Genomic DNA, 16,520 nt, shown 5'->3' on the forward strand with positions numbered 1-16,520 from the left:
CGTATATCGTTAAAGGACTTTTTTTTTTATCACTCAGCTTCTTAAGAGAGGCAGGTGCGTCACCGACAGAGCAGAGAGCGGAAATGTTTATGTTTCAAAGGAGGAGCTTGATGAGACAGCAGATTAACCTTGACATCTGTCTCTCTCACATACACACATCCATGAATTAAATATTAATCAGTTCACAGCTCAGAAGTACAAAGGATGGCAGACAGGGTTCTTAGAGAATTCTACATGATTCTGGCAGTTCAATTATTAATGAGGCAAGCTCAGGCTTCTGAATGATGCTCCACTCGCTGCTGGAGAGAGGAGGGATATGAGGTCTGAGGAGAAAAGAGGAGCAGAGCGTGAGAAGGGTGTGACATAGAGAGAAGTGTTGCGTTCCTGCATCTCTAGTCTATTGATCAGCTATCACATACGTCAGCCGTCACATACGGTGGTGAAGACACTCTACCTTGCGGCAAGTTACTCTGTGACCAAAATTAGTAGCTTAATTAAAACACAGTGACACAGACGCATGCTAATGCATTTCTAATCTCACCTGCCGGAATGGGAACAGAGAGGAAGAGTCTAGAGACTGTGAGGATCTCCTGAGGGTGACAGATGTTCTAATCAGACTGATGAGTAGTTTGTTTTTGGTTTATGGACAGATAGATAGATATTTTGCAAAATGAGGGCACAATTAAAAACACCTGAAAACAAATAAACAAATCGAAGAAAGGTATCAGTTCAACTTTCATCTGAAGTGTATTCAATTTCAAATACCAATTATGACTTACCGAGGATCCTGATCTGCATGAAAAAGCCTTCCAGGTTTCATTTTATTAATGTTCAGCATGATGAAGTGAGCTGCAGATAGAACCTTTTCTAAATTATCATTCTGACCACAATAAAGATAGATGAATGCAAATTTTCTGTCTCTGTTCATTCTGCACTCACACGTACATGTACACACTCACTCACCTACAGGCCATTATTTGAGGTTTGCAACTTTATTAGATTGAATGAAGATTATGAGATCTGCTGATAATATTCGATGAGTCATCAGTACTGTCTATCAGTTAGTAATTTGAAGGCCTCTGCAGACCTCCAAAACACCAAAACTGAACAGTCCTCATATTGCTATACAACTGCTTGTCAGATTAAGTTTATTTTCATTTTGTCTTATTGAGCATTTTATAACCATTAAGGTTTTGTTTTCATTTAAGAAACAGTGGGTTTGAGTTGAGTATTAAGAACACTAAATCCCAGTGCTGCGCTGAAGTAGCAGCAGGAAGATAAAAGAATCAAATTCTGTTTTTTCAGTGTCTGTGTGCTCTGACTAATACCGACTCTTAACAAGGACACATGCACTTCTTTGCATGTGCAGCAATTTGCCTCATTGATATAAGTTGGATTTGCATTTTGAGTATTTGTGCACGAGTCAGTCAGTGTAAAAGAAAAGAGGCGTCACCAGTACACCAGGACCTCAGAAGTGAGGCTCACTTCCGAATGTGAAATAGTTGCATGTCTCTGGAAGAAAAACTTAAGACGCTTTTACGTTTGTAAGATGCAACATATCTAAAACTAACCAACTGTAAATGACAGTGAAGTTAAAAAGGGAAAGAACTTTAGAAAATGTTGGAAGGAATGGAGCTCGAACTCGTGTCATTTATATGATGGTCTGTGAGCTAATACCAGCAGGAATCCCCTCCTCCTTTTTGCGTTTTTTTCAGTTGCGAAGTCTTGATCGGAAAGTATAGTAACTGGGAATATATGTCGCTGTAGTTACTGGTTCTAACTTTAGTTGTATGAATGTGCAACAAAATTCCACAGCCACATTGACTGTGTAACATGTTATCAGCCAGTTCTTTAGGAAAACATAAATTTGGTATCCCCGTTTCTCTAACTGCCGTTTTACAGCTTTTTTAAACTTCTCTGGCATGGGCTCTTAAATGTGGAGGGAAAAAAAGGAGAGAAAAGGACAATAAGTTGAAGGTTGTTGTAGCGTAAAACTGAACAAACCTTTCAGGACTGAGAATATGTCACAATGCGACAAGATGAGAGAGAAAACTCTCTCTTTTGACTCAGAAAAGATGAAATCATACGTGTCCATGGGTTATAGATATTTGTAAAACAAAGATTCATCTTAATTACATGGTGCATAATTACTCGGTGTGCAAGTGGTACGTACAGGTGCAGTCACAAATTTTAGGCAGCACTCAGCTGTTTGCAGAGGGGTCCCTGTGGATCCTCAAAGACTTGGACAGATGATGACATTTATATCTAATGGACCCATATGGTCCCTTGTGAACCTTTGCAATCTCTTGCAGGCATGAAAAGTATAAATTAGGCCAGTCTATTTTATGTAATTGTTTGGTATTTTTATGCAATGTTGGTGACTACTTTGCAGACAGAAGTGGTGACAACAGAAAGGCAATTTAACAGAAATACAATGCAAGGATCAGAAAAAGGTGTCAAACACAACATTATGGAATGTTAGACTTTAGCAAACTTTTGAAAAGCAGGTGCGGGTCCTAATCAAGAGCCACGTACGTACGTAGACCTCTTTTTAAGACCTAAATATATTCAGCGGAAAAAATACAGATTATAGAACTAGCAGTTTTTAAACCTGTTGGGGCTTCAGGCACCGAGAGATTCTGGTTACACTCGCAGGTTCGGCTTCTCCCGTCAGGCTCGGTGTGCAGCAAGTAATCACAAAGAAAGAAAATACTGCCTGTTCCATCATCAACCTTTCAACCGCTTAGCTATACCTGTAAAATAAATACTACTTTGATTAAACCTATTGCAACACAACAACCCTGCAGTCAATCTTGAAGCCTCCTATAATGCGTTAGGATTTTTAGTCACCACTAATTTAACAGTGGTGTAGAAATGTTTGCCTCTTCAGGCATGACACACAAGTGTTGGCTCAGATTGCAAAGCGTGTGAACCTTTCCTCAGTGAATACCCTGACTCACTCAACATCATGTGTGTAATTATGGAAGCATTTGCTTACAGTGTCAACGTTGGAAGCCATGATTACCTCAGCAAGCCACCTTAGTGTTTCAAGATGGCCTGCGAGAGTGAATGGGAGGAGATATGAAAATCCAGATGGCATTTCTTCAAAGGCTGTTTTTGTGTAATTGAGGACTGCTGTGATTTAAATTCGAATGGAGGAACCAAGGGTTTTCTCAGGTCATCACACAGTCTGTCCACCAGCCAGTTACCACGGCTAAAAGAGGCAAGCTGTGAGAACAGAGCAGGTGATACCAGGAAAAGAGAGCAGGATAAAGAAAGTGAAAAAACAGATGAGTGAGAACAAAAAAGAGGGAAAAAACAGAAGAGAAGGATAGAGCTGGGGGGGGGGGGGGGGGGGGGGGGGTAAGAAGGATGCCTCTATGTGTAATCGTACATACTAATTTGCACTCTGGCATAGTCATTGGTTGGTAAACCCTCCATTAGACTGGCAACAGTTGACAGAAGGCAACGCCCATCAAGGGTTTGTGTCATCAATAAGTGGGGGGGGGTTGATGGAAGAAATAGAGTTAGTGCACAGAGAGCAGATGAGGGAGACAAGCTTTTTTTTTTTTTAAACTCTGGCTGATATGAACAGGATCACTATAGAGCCTATGTAACTTGATACGGCTCAGACTATTTCTTCAAAATGGAGCTCGCTTTCCTGCTGTCGTCAGCTAGGACTAGAAAATGCTCTTTAAAAACAGTAAGAGGTCGGGGGGAGATGAGAAGAGGGGTTTGGTTTGAAAGGTCCCATTATTTAAGCATTTAAACAAAGAAATCACAATAAATTCATTTCAACTAAAAAGATTCTTAAATAATGCTATTATTGTAGCAGATACATTAAGATAGCATCTTCAAGCAACTCACTGTTTGCAGTGGTTGTGTTGGTAAACATTGTTAGATATTTTAGCTTTACAATGAAAGCTCTAAAATTGTCCTGTGAGAATAAAAGTCCTTCCTGGCTGCACAGCTTAACAATCAAATCCATCCTTGTAAAAGTGAGAGACCCAAACCATCATAAAAGACTAGGTTAAAAGTGACTGAATGAAACAAGAACAAAACGTTTCCATAAAAGAACAGACAAGTTTACAACTCCTGTGCTTTGGTACATACAGCATCTGTATTGGTACTGTTTGTCATCCAGTGCTATCTCAACTGTAGCATACATATCAGGAAATGAGGAATGAGAAGCTCTTTGAAAGTCTGAACATCTCTTAAATTCAAAGAAGAAAATGGTTTTATTTTGGTATATTTGTCACGACCAGGCAGAACACAGATGCAGGGTATAATAGTCTTTATTATCAAGACTATAGTTCCCCAAGGCAGAGAAATAAATATCTGCTATCAAAATTATCTAGAACACACTTCTTCCAATAAATAAGAAGCGCAACTATAAAAATGATCAAACAAAAGATCACTCCACTCTAGGAGGAAAACAAAAGACTATTAACTTTATCCAAAATAATGTGAAGCACTCTTTAGATGGAGGCAACATCACAAAACAAAAACACTCCTTACGGAGGAAACAAAAAGACGATACAAACTTTATCTATTAAAGTAAATCTATGACACAAAACTTATCAAAATCAAAATCTCTCTCTTGGAGGAATGCAAGTGGAGCAAAACACTGGCTTGGAAACAATGGCAAGACTAGGGTGACCGTACATACACAACGGCATAAACGAACACTCTGGCACAGGACAAAGGGAGACACAGACTATAAGTACATATAGAGGTAATAGGGAACAGGTGGACACAATTGGGAATTAGGGAAGACAATCAGACTGGTGACACATGAGGAAGGGTAAGTGAGCTGAAACGAGAGGAGAGTTATTAATTCAAAATGAAACAGGAAATGACAAGACAAAGAAACCCAACAAAATAAGACAAACCCCACACTTTCACCTCGGTGAGACAATATTTGTATTGTCATGTAACTAAAAACTTGTCTGGTTGTCTCAGACCTTGAGTATGAATTAATCCAAAGGCACTGTGTCTTGTTCTTCTGTGCAGTTAGTCTTCAGTCTTTACTTCTTATTTCATGTCGTGAATGGGCTATTTCTTCTCTTTATTACCACTGCTGATTGGAAAGAATGGCAAACTCAAGAGCTTCACATCTATCACAGCATCTCCAATATCAGAGAGCAAAGCATAAAGGCATGATGCAGTTTTTTGTGTTTCATGGATTACATATGTTCACATTTTCATTACCAGTTTGTTTCAGTTTGTTTGTTTTTTGTTCCTCTGTCCTTTTTCCTTTTCCTTCACTTGCTCGTTTCCTTGCCTTTACAGTAACTACCTTCTGATATGTTTTCCTTTAAGTTTAATCTTTTGTGCGACCTCCTTCTTTACCCGAGCAAAAGCCTGTAAATTTGACTTTAGTCAGTCTGTACTGTCTGCGCTATGACTGTACATGACTCGCGTGTGTGTGCTGGTGTGTGTGCTTGTATATTCTTTTTATTCAAGCATTAGATTCAAATGTGCCATTACTGTATTTATTGTTGCCAACAATGCCTTATGTCTGTTTGGCATTCATACACCTCTTAGAACTGACCATATCATCTGTCCCTCTCTTTCACACACACACACACACATGCACAGACGTGTCCTCTCCAGTCTCATTTTCCATCTGTTGTCTGATCGATTGATGAGTTCAGACACGGCAGGGGGGGAAATGTCCCCCTGAGCTGTTACCGTGGTGACTGAGGACCCTGCCCCAGGTCAGGCTGTCACTGGCTCCAGTGCTGCTTTTTCAGTGGTCAGTGTCTCTACAATTAGTTCAGACGAGGACGGATTTGTCTCTTCTGCTGGGGGGAATTTGGACATACAACTTCTCTTGTTGTCTTGTCCATACATCGAATAGATGGAGAAAATGGACTTGCAAAACTTTTCTTTCACGTTTTAACACGTCTTTGTGTCACAAAACTTGAATATGAGTAAGTTGAAGCAGGAGCATATCAGCCATGGTAATTAGTTACATTGAAATGACATCCTCAGTACAGAAGTGTTATTTTTGCTGTGATTTCAGATCAAGTCAGTGAATCATGATGATAATGCTGAAGAAGTTGACAGTCTAACAAACTCACTCTCTGTCCCTGGACACCCCCTTCTCTCTATCTTTCCCCCTTTGTAGCCGTTATAAAGAGGCTGAGTACGCCGTGACACAAAGATTGTGCCAAGGTCCTTTATCCAGTCTGATAAGAGAAGATGAGGTGCTACACTGAGATTAAAGTGGTTCTTTCTCCTCCCATATGACCTTGCAAATCCAGTTTGAGCCAGACAATGTCTTTGTGAGAATTGAATTCATGCATGAAGTTTCTTTTACTGACATTTAAAATGTCTTTTTTTTTGCTCTGGTAAAAGATATTTGAAACAAGATGCGAGAAAAACTAAGCATTCACATGACTTACATTGTTGTTGAATCTTCCCAGACAGAGATCAGAATGCAATGCCAATGATTCAGATCCAGATGGAGGCGCAGTAGGTGTCAGTGTACTCTTCAACTCATGAATGACTGCTAAAGACCTCGCAAAGTTTGTTTCTCATTTCTGATCTAATATTATAGTTCCAGTGAAAACAGAAATGATCTTATTGGACCTTATTGGTGGAGTACAGACAAAAAAAGACAATTTTTGTATAGTATTTAATTCCAAAAATACACCCATACGAAACTATTTCAGTCCGATATCTTTGGAACTCCTTAAACTATTGGTGATTTGTGTTAAAAGAGCTCACACTCTTCTTTTAATCTGGAGAGAAAATTGCTCTTTAATGCTGGATCCTTTATTGTATTTTATATTGAATCAGCTTAAATCGAAAATGTATGACTGTGCAAATTGGATTGCAGCAGTTATGGAGTCTTTGCTTCCACACGATCACCCTGTTGGAGGCTTCAGAATCAAACATCAGTGTTGTTGGCCAAAGAAAACTGTCCTCTGTTTTACGGCGAGTGTCCCGATGAAAGCTGCTCTTCACAAGGATGCCTCAGCCAAAGCTTATTTGTAATACTTTTTGAACTGTAGTGATGAATGGCTATGAGAAAAGCTAGAACCTGTCTATGCTCTACTCTCTTCACTTGGTTCGATGAAAAGGATGTTGAGAAGGAGTAGAGTATATGCTCTATGGGTTTTGTCTGAAGTGATGTCAAGTGGAACAAATAGAGAGATTCAGGAGCTGCAGGGAGTTTGAAATAGTCATCCCCAGCCTCCTATTTATACTTCTCAGTTTCAGTTGTTTTCTGCCAGATTGTTCTTGTTCTCTTTTGTCCAGCTTTCCAACTGTTTGTGTCTTGTGGTCTCCTCTTGTGTATGGCTGCTCGCTGACCTTGCTTTTTAGCTCTTGTTCGATTCATTCTCGAATTGTTGTGTTGCTAGATTGTTTAAAATCTTTGACTGTGTTTTTACCCTTATCGTCCGCTGCCTGTAAATTTGCTTTACTAATTGACTCTTGAAATGTTAATTGCCTGCTCCCTGCATCTGGGTCCCAATCTGACTCCATCATCAAATAAATACTATAACTTGTTGTTTCTTCGCGGTCACAAAATTAACAAAAACCTAAGGAAAGAGTGTTAAACAATATTGCAGTCCACCAAGATTATAAGTTATATTGTAAGTTAGTAAAAATAGCCACTGTTGCATGTTTGGGAAGTACTTTTGAGTAGTAAGTGTCTTACCTGCAGTAGATAGCAGTCAAAGCGCTCTGAGATAGGAGAAGTATAGGGGAATTGTGATGAGGGAACTAAGCTAGCTGCTTGCTCGGAGTACAACAACAGATTGAATAATTGCTATCTGAAACAACTCAAACCTAAAACGACCCTGTGAATACAAAAGTGACATGGTGTAAAAATCTTCAAAATAGTATTTTCTTAAAGAGCTATGACATTTTTAAGTTTGGAGTTGTTTTAGATGTTGAAAGAGTTGCTTTTCTGGGGGCCGTGTTCTGAGTAATTGTTAGCTATGTTCCCCTGTCAGAATTCCTTTATGATTCTGCAAACTGAGAGTGCTCTTATTGCTGTCTACTACAAGTAAAATACTGATCGCTTAGAAGTACTTCACACAACCTCAATTTGAAAAAATAGTCTCCATAAATAGCATCTGTCCATTATAATAGTAACAACTGATAAACAGCCATGTAAAGAGCTGGTTGCATTCAATGCAGGTTTCATACTGCCTTTAGATACATTTAATTTAATTAAACCGAGCACTCACAATAACTAGTACTGAGGCAGATTTACACAAATACAGTATGACTATATTTACAGATCATGACCTATAAAAAACATATTTTAACCCCCGCTGAAGTCTGATTATGGGGAAAATTACATCAGCAAGTGATCATGCTTCAATAAATCCATCAGCTAATTCACCTACTATACTGTACACTACTGCAACCTAGAGATGCTGAAAACAGCATAATATTTATTAAAACGCAACATTTAAGGAAACAGTATGACTGAAAATCACAACAAAATAGTTTTTGGAAAGTTTTATGTTTTGTTGCTGTGTTGGAAGACTTGTGTATTTGGTGTGTTGCAAATGCATTTTCATTTTGTTTTGTCATCTTGAAAATTCAGGTTTTGTGAAATTATGTCATTTCTGTTTTGTTGTATTCTTTAAATGCAGCTTTGGTTTCTAAAATGTTATTTTCGATTATTGTTGCTGTGTTTTCAGTTTCACTGTTTTTGCACCTCAGAACAGTTGCGGTATGTGCACCATCTTATTCAGGTGTTGAGATTTATGAAAAGCTACTTATCGTAGATGGTATTAGATGCTGCACAGGGATTGCTGGGCCTGTTTTGGAACTAGTGTTGAAGCTGCTCTTTGAGCTGTGTTGCTGACAGTGTTGCATCACTGCCAACAAGCAGGGTGTTGTATTTGGGTCTGACTACCAACAAACCAGAACTCCAGTTTGAAAAATGTACAGTATGTACAGTATCTCACAATGGAAAAAATAAGAAGACACTGCAAGTTGACTTGATGTCAGAGAAAATATTATACTGACAGATAACTGTGCATCCTGGCATAGCTCATAATGTTTTGTCTGAGGTCTCTGTAGTAACAGTACTACAGTAAAGGGATAAAAAGAACAACAGAAAATGCTACAATGCTGCTCACAATAATGCAGTGAGAAAATATTGAGTTATGAACATGTTTACTTGTCAATCCATTTGCACGTTTGACACGTAGATAAAAAAAAATAAAAAAAACAAGTCTGCTTTTAATTTACTTCCTGTTTTATTTTTAGATTTTATTTTATTTTTTAGTCCCACTTTTTTGTTACTTTTGATTTTCAAACAAATACCATGTGCCAAGTAACATTTTTGACTGTAGGGGCCGTATTTGTAAAACTGTATTCAATCTTTAGTTGAATTTAGTCTTCAGATTGTTTCTGACAATGTTTTTTATGCTCTAGCAGGATGCTGAGGAAAAAAAATTATACTTACTTTAAGAAGATTTGAAGTGTCCCAATTATAACTAACACAACTGCAATTTATGAATCTCAAAGTAAGTTAAAATGATAACAACTACCCTACAATTTCCCCTCATTGTGTCAGCACAAAGGGGATTGTAGGTAGAAACAACTTATCTTCTTAATACCTTTTCTATATCTGAGTTCACAGCCACATAAAAATGCTAAAGACACATCAAGTCAGACAGCAGATTGAATCCAGGATTTAAACTGCTAACTGTACATTCCACAAAATAAAGATAAAAAGTCCTCATCCTTACTGTGTGATCACCCGTCTCAGTGATGCCAGTGCAAAGAATGAGTGCTTTCTATTTGAAAGGGGAAAAGAGGGTTAAATGACGCTCTGTCAAAACTGTCAAAACACAGATTGTAAATGATGAAAGGCTGTTAATCCAACAAACAGGAGTGTGAGAGGTGTCTCCATCCCCACAGGAGTTGGCAAAGATCAGTCAGGTCATCTGTCAAAAATGGGACACATTAATAGTTTGTAAAAGGCAGAACGGTCTTAGCTGATGTTGACATAGTTCTAGCCTACCAGGGTTATCAAGCTGTCTTTTTGCCATCGTCAACAACTCCACCTTCATCAACAGGAAATTCAACAACTTTCTCTTTAGGCCACAGTGTCTGTGTCATTCAAAGTCTTAGCAAGTACAATCTTACTTTGCAGTCGACAGCATTCTTTTGCATAAAACTCAAAGGCACAAAGTAAAAACTAAAACGCATCAGTTTACATCTTTGTGTTGGTGGACATTCATAGCCTGCATATTGGGATTCAATATGTGAACATTTGACAAAATAAATTATAGTTGTGGGGAGTGGGGGTGCCAACCATACCAACCAGCTCATAGAGCTCTGTTACCTGAAAGTGTTGCAGCAATTAGATATTTGTCTTGGAAGCACACTTGTAGGTTCAGTTATCTGTAGTTTGTGTGTCCACCCTCACCTGTATTGGGTTATACTGATTTTTTTTTCTTGTATAGATGTTTGCTTGGCTTGGCAAGGACTGGGCAACCTGGGGCCAAAACATATGCAAAACTCAGTGCATATTACAGGTCTACAGTCTAGAAATCTCTACACAGCAGGCACCATATGTTGAGAAATAGAAGGTTATAAGCACGGGTACCCAGATTGAATTGACTATAGCTTTTGATTTCCTTTAGCTACATACTGTCACTGATCTCGTCGATCACTAGAGTTTATGCAGCTTGTTTATTTCAGAAGTAGACTTTAATGGACAAGGGACATTATGGTTACTTACCCATTTGCGGACAAATGCTTCCATCTCAGACGAGTAGTAGCAGCTGTTTATAGCATGTTGGGTTTTCTCCACAGTGTGCCCCATAACTGCTGCGGTGAAACTCTTGAAATATTTAGTTTGCTTCAGAAACCGACTGAACCACCTTTGATAAATGTTCATACTTGGTTCATGTTCAGTCTCCACCACAAAAACAGAGTGCTGCTGCAGAGCTGTTTCAGCCAGGGTCAGACAAGGGCCACTGTGCTTAAAGGTATTTACAGGTATTTTGACCAAAGCCTGTTTCAAGCAACTTTATGGAGATTCAGAAAATTGTGTCAAATTGTTAAAAAAAAAAGGGGATGATTTGTTACTTTTACAGACTGATTTACATAAAGCCAGGCCAGTTTCTTTGCCTGTTGATTTAATAAGCGCCAACATTTGTCCTTACATAACAGCTGGACTATATGGTGTTTGAATGTACATTGATGTGTGTTTGTGAGTGTGTTTCAGAGAGAGTGATAGGGAGTAAAAAGGATGGATGAGAGGGGAGTCGAAAATAAGAGTGTACACTGTGGGAGGCAGAGAGGCTTATATCAACTAAACCAAGCAGAGAAGCACTGTAGGAGTTCCTCCACACAATTCCTTATTCTGTCAAGACAATCCGTTGTACACACACACACGTACACAAACCACCCACTATATAGTGGGCCATTTGAGCAGCTGTTTTACTTAATTGTTCTGCAGAGTTATTCCTGGAATGGGCTTTTATTTATACCATGAAAAATAAATGTTTAACTAATCAAATATAAAGGCAAAAATATAAAGATAAACCAATGCAGATGTTTATTTTGGTTCTTTTAGATGTATTCTTTCATTTACGGTATATGATACTGTACAAAGTAAGAACAGAAGAATATATTTATAAAGCAGACTTGCCATACTACTGATAAAAAAGGTGGAGTTGTAAATTGGTGGGTTGTGCAGACCAAAGGCAGATTGAAAACTAACCATGGAGCTTATATATTGAAGCGACTGATGAGACAAGTAACAGCAGCTGAGGGCAAACAACTAGACACAGGTGTGTAGGAGAGCTAATGAAAACCAAACCAAGAGAACTGGAGACAACTACTCGTGAGTATGTGAAACAAAGGCAAAATAAACTAGAAACTAAACTGAGACTAAATGACAGATAAACACAAGAACAGAAGTGAGGCAAGCACATAAAAAATGAACAAATACAGAGAATGAATCCTAATTCAAACCCATAATTCCAAACTACAAAAAGTACTCAAATAAGAAATGCAGAATCATTCAATACACACAAAAAAAAAAAAACAAAGACAAAGAAATCTAACCAAAAGTGACTAAATAAAAGAGAAAAACTGCAAACCCTAACAGGCAGGCGTTATGTTCGGGAATGCTGTAGAGTCCCTGAGGCACACAAGTGAACAACACTGCATTCCCTGCATTCTATTTTTTCATTTAATTGTATTTTTCAACTCATTTCCATTTAATTTCATGAACTTATAGCAGATTTATAGCAACAGAGGGTGTAATTACAGATGTTTTTGGTTGTTACAGTGCTTTCTTGGCATGTTTATTCACTGGTTGTGCTACTTATTTTTTTCTAATGTTGCAAGCTGTGTATTCAGGGATTTTGAAATCATCATCCAAAATGCACATACAGTCAGAATCCCCTGCTCAGGCTCCCACTAACTCCCAGCAGTGACTGAAACTATTTCAGTGATATACACACATGATTCATTTCTTCTGATGAAATGAGCATTCCTGCTTGTTGATGCAGGATTTTCTCCTCTTGGTGCAATATATTGCAAATTAGGCTGCTGGATTAAACAGTCTGAAGCATTATTGATTATTAGCTTGGCGGTAACAGTGTGGAAAACGGAGGTTACAATCTTGTGTGATGCAGCAAAAATCACAAATGTAACTCATAACATTACAAACCAGTTGCACAGACAGTTGGGATGCTGTGTTTTCTGTGCTGGCTCACTGGGTCCTGCAAACGCACAGGTGTTTTCAGCTAACTTACTGATTACACCTATAATCTTTCTAGAGCAATGCTTGCTATAATGTGGTGGGGTAGCAGTGTCGCTGCCCTCACAAGTGGAGCTAAATGAAATAGAAACCCAGGCAGTCATCAGTATAGAAAAGTGAAAACACCTGTGTGGGGTCATTTGTAACACCTGTGATTTTCAGAAGCCACCTGCTGTGGCAGCCGTATTCCTCACGCCCTTGCATCACATGTAGCGCGCTATGATCTGATGGTTATTTGTCATTTGTGACCTATTGTCCCCTATTTTTTTTATTGCTGGGATATAATTTCATCTCCTGTTTTAACACAAAAAACATAAGATCTTGAAGTAAAATCATTACACTTATCAGGTGGATGTTGCACTGTAATAATAGTAAGCAGCTTGACAGTGACATAGAACATAAGTCACAGTGTTACCAGTATCACGGCATGACGGCTGTCACAACAGATTTGTCACATAGCGAGGAGCTGCCGGTTCTGCAGGGCATGTCATTGTTACTCACTTATCATGGCTGACAATTCATAGCAGGGTGTCATCTGTGTGACAGCTCCTAGTGACTAGGAGTGACTTTATTAACTTGTAGAAACACCAGGCATTTTTCAGATTTGTGTCTTTGATATCAGTTATGGAGTACATAAATCCAACACTAGCATTTTAATCTATCTAACCTTCAAGAACTTCTCGTTCTTTTAGGGCTCCAAATCTAGCCAATATCTTTACTTGGTGTTTAGTTCAAAGAGACGTGAGGAGAGAGGGGGAATGTGGGTCTACAGTGGTTGACTAAATGTTGTTGACAGCAAACGGCTTAAAATCTGCTGGAGGAGAGATCAGTTTTTGGGGGGTTTTTGTATGACCACAGATGTTCATTGTGAGCGGAATAGTTTCTGATACAACTGAATGATTCTATTTGAATTATGAAAGCAGCCTAACACAGACAGTCAACAGATAAATGAATATTCGTGTTTAAGGGAGAAACAAAAACAACAGGGAGGACATAAATTGTTTGCCAAATTGCTTCTTTGAGCCAAGTCAGCCATGTGTTGTGCTTCCCCAGGCTGATTATAATCTGCCAGATTCTGTGGCTAACCTTCACCTTCCTCATCTCCATCAAAGAGGGGGTGCCAATGACCAGACGGCCTGAGTGCTTTATGCCAGTCATAGTAATCATCTCTCAAGACTGTGAGTGAGAGAATTGCAGTTCATTGCAGGCTCTGGTTACATTTTTACAAATTGAATCTTTTTGGTTTAGCTTTATCTTTAATTTTAATGAGTAAGCAGTGTCCACTTCCTTCCTTGTTTCATTTTGGCCAGCTTTTGTTTTTATTTTGGACCATCCATACAAGACATTTTCTTCCTTTTACAGTTCCATTACAGCTTAAGTAAATTAAACCAAGAGGCTAATAAATATTTCAGGGTATTAGGAGGTGCTAGGCATTTTATTCATGTGAGATCAAAATTCAATGTAGAGGTGTAGAGACATAGTAAGCTGACACTGTAATTTAGCTTTCAATTTCACAATGTAATGGAACAGTATATGGTGTCGTACAGGGTGCAGTGCTGTATGAGTTCACAAGAACTTGTTCAAATTCAGCTCACATTGATTAAAACTGAACAAGTTCATGTTCACAGTTCAATGTTTGAAATTCTGAACTTAAATCACTATCCCAAAATTAACTAATTAGTGTTCATTTTCCACTTTTTTATGACTACATTTTCCTCTTTGTATTGTTCATAATGTTATGGAGTGCTCTGAAGTACTGGAGCATGGGCAGCTAAGTCTTTCTGAGCACATGCATACACATCTCTGCATACCTTTTTCATTACAAACCCTGAAGGTACTGAAAATCTAACTATGATTAAGAGAAGCATAGCCTACTTTATTTGATCATTTTTCACACCAACAAAAGCATATTCGCCTAGTGACAAATGCTTCAGTCTCATAATTAACATCAAAATAACATTAGGTAAATTAAGCAGCTGTGAAAAAAAATGCAACGTCAAAAACAACAATCAACAGCAAAATGTCACATACCTAATAACAACTAAGACAACAGACCAGCTGCCAAGTCACAAACTCTGGTATGAGAGCACTGCAAAAGATAAAACATGTTTCAGAGCATGACGCAGGTGAGGAGTGAGTCAAAGAACACTCAGCTGTCTACACCATGGCAAAAATAAAGGTTAATCTTACACTGTAGGTGCTCTCCTCTGGATATCTGCTGTGTAGTTTTCTATTGGATCCTTCAGATTCAACTAGCAGACCTCACTCTTTTTCACTTTCCCACTTTTTTTTTCTCTTCTGAAACCTCCCTGTGTTTGGTAAGCCAGTTCTTTTTCACTTTTTTTGTCAGCTGTTGCCATGTAGTTCTATACATCTACAATCACAATGTCTGTGATTGTTGTATATACGCTAGTTATGTCTTTGTCTGGTCGCTAAATCAATACAAGGTCTGTGCACACCTGCGGAGCCCAGTTTAGCCAGACATGTTCATTGCTGACAAGGCTGCTGTTTAGTGCTGTGAGAAAGAGCTGTAACCAGTTTGTTAAAAAAAAAAAAAACTTGCCTTGCTCGGTTGAAAATGGTCAGCGTGTCTCATGAACCCAGTGTGTTTCTGCACAACACTGGCTGTGTATGATTTATTTTCTATGTGTTGTGTGTCATTTAAGCCTTGATTATGTTTTTTATTATACAATATTAAGATCTCTTACACAAGCCGGTTTACAATAATATGAATTTCATTCCTTCTTCATCTTGAAGGGATGAGCCCTGTACTTCATTTGAGGAAAACATGTGCATAATTTTTGCAGCATTGGAGCTGTCCTTGATACTACTTTTGGGGACTTAGGAGGCTTCAGCTGGGTAGCATTCAAAACTTTGGAGGGAGTGGGTGTGAAGATTCAGAGAGAAATGACAACTGCACTTCGATTAATAAGGCAATGTTATTCTATATTGGCTTGAATGTCGCTGTTTATAGACAGCTGTACTGTTTCTTAAAATGTTTTGTTCCTCGCCAAAATAGCTATACACTTTTTTGAGATCATCTTGTTAAGTTTGAGGTTATTACAGGCCATAGAATGTAGAAAGTTCTTGTTTTGTTTTTTACAGTTTACTGTAAAGCTTATAACTCAATAACTGTTAGTTAGATGAGCAAATTGAATGTACTTATCTGGAAATTGCTAATAATAATAATGAATATTTATGCATAATACACGATATTAGATAACTATCTCTCATTTCATGGGGTGTTTGTGGTAGTGCATTAGCAATTCCGAAAGTAATGCAGCATTCAAATTCTGATTTTGGTCGGCAACAATCATAGCGTTAAAGCACTCTCGTCAGCATGTGCTCAGGTTTTGTCCAACTGTACTTTCATGTTTTGCAAAACCGTACATCTGTTTCTTCTTATACTGTATCTATCCATATTACAATGCTTATCATGTATAAAGAGAGGCCTATTTTCATCCGACACGTCAAAGTAGTTTATCTGCAAACCAGCTTGCTGGCTTTAAAATCCAATCCTCTCCTAGCTAGCAAGTGTTTCTTATCTCCAACCTAACTCTCATATATCAAAGAGCCACAGTTTAAGAAATGACTAGCGACACTTTTCTCTGTCTCACACATAGATAAGATAAATAAAACATATAAAATACTTTAATAGACATGGTCTCTGACCATAAAAATGTTTTGTAGTTGAATTTAAACTCTTCAAAAACTAAAATCCTAATTAATGGCTCAGGCCATTGACTAAATAACAGTGAAC

At 38.3% G+C, this 16,520-nt stretch overlaps 1 protein-coding gene across 6 annotated transcripts in view; it reads left to right on the top strand.

Annotated features, from left to right (window-relative positions):
- cacna1ea (calcium channel, voltage-dependent, R type, alpha 1E subunit a) overlaps nt 1-16,520 on the top strand; it is a 61,309-nt gene that overhangs the window by 1,210 nt on the left and 43,579 nt on the right. The gene's annotated exons all lie outside the window — the stretch shown is intronic.

Source organism: Leuresthes tenuis, unplaced genomic scaffold, assembly GCF_036924035.1.
Source record: "Leuresthes tenuis unplaced genomic scaffold, fLeuTen1.0.hap1 SCAF_7, whole genome shotgun sequence".
Classification (NCBI taxonomy): domain Eukaryota; kingdom Metazoa; phylum Chordata; class Actinopteri; order Atheriniformes; family Atherinopsidae; genus Leuresthes; species Leuresthes tenuis.